The sequence below is a fragment of the Melanerpes formicivorus genome, unplaced genomic scaffold (assembly GCF_026170545.1).
Source record: "Melanerpes formicivorus ecotype bairdi unplaced genomic scaffold, bMelFor1.0.p_v2 SCAF_31, whole genome shotgun sequence".
NCBI classification, from domain to species: Eukaryota; Metazoa; Chordata; class Aves; order Piciformes; family Picidae; genus Melanerpes; species Melanerpes formicivorus.
This window is the reverse complement of record NW_027142383.1, coordinates 9,870,686-9,876,734: the sequence shown is the minus strand read 5'-3', so window position 1 is coordinate 9,876,734 and position 6,049 is coordinate 9,870,686. Positions and strand designations below refer to the sequence as shown.

General features: G+C 40.4%; 1 long non-coding RNA gene across 1 annotated transcript; it reads right to left on the bottom strand.

Annotated features, from left to right (window-relative positions):
* Nucleotides 1-1,698: 1,698 nt before the first annotated feature.
* LOC137449637 (uncharacterized) lies at nucleotides 1,699-5,387 on the bottom strand. The gene is made up of 2 exons (XR_010989438.1): nucleotides 3,822-5,387; nucleotides 1,699-1,970 (listed from the first exon to the last, which is right to left on the bottom strand). It is a non-coding gene; the product is annotated as an uncharacterized lncRNA (long non-coding RNA).
* Nucleotides 5,388-6,049: the final 662 nt, after the last annotated feature.

Genomic DNA, 6,049 nt, shown 5'->3' with positions numbered 1-6,049 from the left:
GCTTCCTCCCACTTCACCAATGAAATAGTTTAGATTATTCCTTCCGTTTACCAACTTCCGTCCACCATATTCCCTTTCTTAAGGGGGCAACGTCAACCGGCCACACTCTGTTACAGCAAAGTTAAATTGAGTTGCCATTAACTTGTGTCTTAACTGAATACCTTTAGGAAACTTCTAAATTAGAGAAAAAACAGAACTGAAAAGTTAAACACTTACTTGAATGATGCAGCATCCAATGGCAACCATGAAGTAGCAGCTGCCACAACCAGATATAAATCAGTAAGGAGGGCTGACAGGGCATGATGAGAGAGTGCCTGTAAAGCTCAAGCTCACCAAGACTGTATTATGGGGTACAACAACATGTGGTGTCAGTGCTGTAAGTCAACCCTGGATTGTTACTGAAGTCTTTGGTCTTTGTCTACCACAGGGTAGTAGCAACATCTGCCTAGAGTAGCGATGGGTATTGGGACCAGGGAACAATTCAGCCTGTATTCCCTTTCTGTTGATACACATTTATTCTTTTAAGAGCCAGTGAAAATTATCCAAACCCAGTAATTTTATCAAACACTTTTTATTAAAAACCAAAGAACTAAAAAGATATTTTGATCAACCAGTTTAGATTTACACTTGATAAACGAAACAAGTCATTCTCATCTTAGTTACAGAGAGGAACAAAAAGTGAGTCACTTACATCCATGAATGGCATCCTCTCTGATCCGCTTGTCAGTGTCATGCTATGAAGATGAAACTCTTCCTCATCAAGCCCACTCAGGCCAGGGTAGCTGCCCTGCTTGCCACACACACAGACACACAGTCACCCAGCACATGTCTGACTCTGCAGGAGACAGAACAGAGAAGAGGATGACAAATGGCAATCAACAGCCACTTACTAAGAGCCCAAGAACTGAGGTGAAAGTACCAGGTCTTGATAAGACAGGATGAACACAACTAGCACCTGTCAGGTCCTTGAAGTTCTAAGCAGAATTCCTCCTCCCTCCCTTTCCCTTCAAAGCTGTCACGAAAGACAATGACTTAGAGCCATAGTTAGACTTAGGGCCTACCTACTTCCTAAAAAAAATCAAAAGTAAATAGGTCACTTGGATTAACATATGCTTAAATTTGCATTTAATTGCTATTCACATCCATCTTATTCAGCAGTTGAGTATTTTTAGTTCCAGTAAACTGTGAAAGATGACAAACAGAAGAGGGATTACCTTTGTTTCTACTAAGGCAGCTCAAGTTTGTTTCTTGAAGACAGCTACAAAGCCAAGTTAATCTAGAAGAGAACAACCTGCAGAAGTTCATATACAGGAACTGCACACAGTATCTCAAGGGTCTATAGGAAGAATATTTAATTTGCCATGTACTTCACTTCTCCTCTTTTCCCTTTACTAAGAAAATGAAACAGCAACTCTCCTGCTGTAGAGACAGCCTTCCAAAACCAGCCAAACCCAAGTCCTAAGAACCAACAGTAGCCTCCCTCAGTGTTTGATGCACTTTCCGGTTAACAGTGAGAAGATATTTGGAGTAATATTAAAAAGCAAACAGACCCAAAGCAAACATTCACTGGCTGGTTAGAGTGGACTCAAACATTGAATGTTCTCCAGCAGTTCAGCTTTTAGAGAGCAAGACCAAAAAAAAAACCAAACCAACAAAACACCCAACCAAAAAACCCAAGAGGGATATTCAAAAGAACAATTGACTCATTCATTTTTATCTTTTATTATGAGCTAATACCAGGATGACATTCAAATGTCAGATGGCACAATTAAGACAGTCTTGGTAGGAATTATTCCAGCATTCCCAAAATTACAATTTAGTACACGAATGGCATCAAATGTATGCATCACTCCCACAGAGAAAAAATGATGAAACTCTGAATATCTTCTACCAGAATAGTTTCTGCATCAAATGGGAAAAGAAAAACTGCTGGTAACACAGCTGACCTCGAAACCTTTTGTGATAATGACCTGCAGAACAAAAGAGTCCCCTGCTTAACATCTGGTAAAAAAAAAACAACCAACCAAACCCAACAAACCAAATCCATAAAATAAATATGACTTCTGTTCAAGTTTAAGATTTAATACTTTTAGATGGTTAGCCACAACAGGTATTAACCTCAGGGTTTTTTTTTTTTTTGTTTTTTTCTTTTTTACTATATTTTTGTAATGCTACAAAACTCCTAGAAAATCAAATTATAGTGAATTTTTTCCTTTTTCAGTGATTATAATTAAAAAAGCGCAGCTTGTACAAAATAAAAAAAATAAGATTCTATACTCTAATGAAAAAATTTAAGACATTTTTTGTAAATGAACAAAAAGAAAGCACTTGTTAAGCTCTCCAAGATTCAATGCACTCTGCACTTATCTGAAACAGCCAGACAGGAGCTAGAACTCCACTCCCCTTAGTTCACGCCTAGTAATTTTGACACTATTATATATATATAGAGGATCTATGTCTGATATCTTTACAAATAAATACAGGATAAACCATATTGCATAGTGTGTGCTTGCTGTCTGAGTCACACTCCCCAAAGTTTCACAGTTGTGGTAGGGAATTAAACTTAAGAATCTATGGGATGAAGCATTGACAGTACGTGGAATTTGCTTTTCAACCCGCTGAATCGTCTCCGTAATTCATCGGTGAACTCAGACAAACAACTCTTGCCATTCTTGCCAGCCATATTAAACCAAACCTACTGGACATTGCTATCCAGCCAACCAAAAAGCAACTGTTAGCTGTAACTAGGACCAAGAGAGATCTGCTTCTAAAAAAGAACTGTTATTAATTCTTAACTAAGTTCCTTTATCCTCAGTAAACGCATCAGGAAAGCGATGTTAACCGGTGGCAGAGGGAGGCACTGCTTGAGGTGCATTTGTAAATATGCATAATACAAACACACATCAACACCCTTGAGATCCACAACCTGTCACCAAATTCTCTCACTGCCAAATGTAAAAAGGCAATTCATCAGCCAGTACAATTCATGTCACTCGAAGGTAACTTGATTTTTCCTGACAACACTAAAAAGAAAGAAATATTCCACCAAAATGCTTATCAGGAAGAGAGGAAAAAGAAAGAAAACAGCACAAAGGAAAACACAACTAAATTGTTGCTCAATCATAACCATCTTTTTTTGTTGGCTCTTTGTCAGTATCAAGATTTTGCTGAATCCTTCCAACTTGCAAATTTGAGAGAACAGCACTCTGATTGGATTCAACTTTCCTTAAAGAGAGTTTTATGGCTTGGATCCTATGGCTCAAAAAGATTCAGTATACACAGAGTAAGCAGAATCTATCAAAAAATCCCTACTGTTGTGAAACACTAGAAGTAGACTTTGCACAGTCTGACTAAAGATAATGCAAGGTGTGGCAGGCAAAAAGTGACAGGACTTGTATGCAGTTGCATGATCATCTACACACACACGCACACACCATACACACTCTAACTAGTGTAAAGCTCTGCAGATATTAACCCTTTCACCAGCTATGTTCATGGAAATGCTTTCTTTAAGGCAGGAAGTTATATAAGTAAGGTAAAGTTACCTTTATTTTATTCTTTGTACCTGTAAGTCTTCTTTTTTGTACAGATTGTGACAATTTCAAAGCATAAATAGTGTCCTTAAACCATGTTTCCTAAATTAAGTTGCTAAAGTTCTGACCCACTGTGGAAGACATTCACTGAAAGGCCATTTAACGCTTTTCTCATACAATCAGCAAATTTATTGCCTCAGCATAGAAAAAAATGTTGATAAATTTAGAAATGTATAATGGCAGGGAGCACCCAGGAACAAACAAACAAAAAAATCCTCAAATTCTTACCCACTGCTTACAAAAAGGTTGTGGTTTTGTGTCTCCTTTCCCTTACACCGGAGAATTTGTGCACGTTCCCCGTGGTCCTAGGTGTCTCTAGTGACCTTGTATCCGATGCACATTTTCTTGATCTGTGGGTAAGAATCTGAAGGCATTCAGCTGTCTCCACCTAAGGTCTACTGTATACAAAAGTGATGTTTCCCAGTGAAATGTCTGCTGAGGACAAGGGTGAAACAAGCAGGACGTGTGTGTGAGCCCATGGCTTCCAGTAAAGCCTAGAACATAGCAGCATTGCCTTTTGATTAGATCCATTTGTCTTTGCAGGAACAGGGATTTCAGCTGGGTAAGCAAGGGAAACAGTTCTCTCCCACCCCACATTGCCAAGCTGGTAATTGAGTGATTCATTATTCATCTGTTGTTTCACCAGGAGAAGAATCAGAACTAGAGCCTTTTGCTTTCTTCACAGCAACCAATTTTGCTTTCCTAATTTTGGGATGCTTTCCATAATGAGCTGAATCAAAAAAAATCTATTTGAAAAATATATATATATATATATTTTTATATATATAAAAAAAACTCATTATGTTTTGAACGTGAAATACCAATTCATTTCCTCTTTCATCTTTGATTCCACCCCATTGTAGGAAACAGCTTAACCAAGCTTGCATGCTAATCACCCCTCAGACACAAGCGTGCAGGCATTTCATACTCTGCCTAGTGAAAGGGCTAACCCTCCTTGACACATTCACCACTAGACCAGTGATTCTGAAGCAACATCCTGACCCTTAATACTGTCAGTTTCGAGCTATCAAGCTGAAAAATCCTTGATAAGGTGAGAAGATGTCACCGTGAATCAGTTAGATGATGTGCCTAGAGTTCTGCAATACCATTTCCTAAAAGTTTTTTTTGTCTTTTGTTTGTTTTTGTTTTTTATGCACCATTGATTGACAGGAGGAAAAAAAAAAAAAAGGAGGAGAAGGGAAAAAAAAAACCCCAATAATTAGAAATCCATTATTTCTTTGCTTTCCAAGTCGCTCTGTGCAATGACTGACTCTTTGATACTGTCACTTTGTCAAAGTAAACCACGCAAGCCCTCCTCGTTCGGCTTCAAGGGGCGGGGGGCTTAGGTCCGTTCTTTGTTTTCCACCTTCAAAGACTTTAAAAATATGGAGGGGAAATTAAAAAAAAAAAAAGGAAATAAAAACCCAAGAAAAAAGGATTAAAAACAAAAAAAACAACAACAAAAAAAAAGAAGAAAGCAGTAAAATGGTGTTGTCATAGATTCATGCGCAAGTGCTCTGGTCGTTTGGAGATCATGGGGAACGCTTGTTTTTTGTATGGCCCAGAGTTTGGTTGCCGGATTGGAAGCGGTGCCGAGGCCTCTCCACAGACTGTCACATCCATTTGTTCTATTCCACTCGTCTCCATTGGATATTCCACAGGTGGCTGAGTGTTTGATGCGCTGGCAGAAGCACCTCTTCCCCAGAACTCCCCAGGGGAAAACTTTACAGGGCTGACTGGTGTCCTAGGGATATGGCACTTGGGGCCATGGTTTGGGTTTGATCTGAGAGGGCTTTTCCAATCCAAACAATTCTGTGACTCCATGAGAGAGCAACTGAATCCTGCCAAGAAGAACCTTGCTGAGCACCCCTACCCCATGCCCAACCTCAGCAGCTGCTTTGTCTTTTCACCTTCAACTTGGAACCTGCTGGACCAAAGCCTGTCAGGCACCACCTGGACTGCAGCAGCCTTAACCTGGGGACACCTTTGTCCTGTTGGTCACATTTCAAACCACCACCATCTCCCCTTTCTGCTTGCAGCAGCAGGGTAAGCTTTCTTCTCAGCCTTTATGCCAAGCAGCAGCTTTTGCCGGGCAGCAGAGCAGTCCTGATGCTGACCACCCAACCCCCTGTGCAACACGAGCAGCCTCTCTCCCTGCCAAAGCAATGTTCAGGTCTCCTCCACTCTGCATGGAAATGACCCCTCTGCAAACAGCCTCTTATCTCCTGTTGACCACACTGGAGCAGAGTCCAAAGCCAGCAGTTTCAGCCTCATAAACAACCCACCAAGGAGTGCTGGGGGAACAGCAGGCACATAGCAGCCAGCAGCTGCAGCAGGGCTGCAGAAGTCACTCCCAGCACACTTGCTGACTGTTCTGCTCCTCCAGGGCTCTGCTTGCTCATAAAACTACAAAAGGATTAACCAAGGAGCTTCAGAGGAATCACCATGAAATGCCT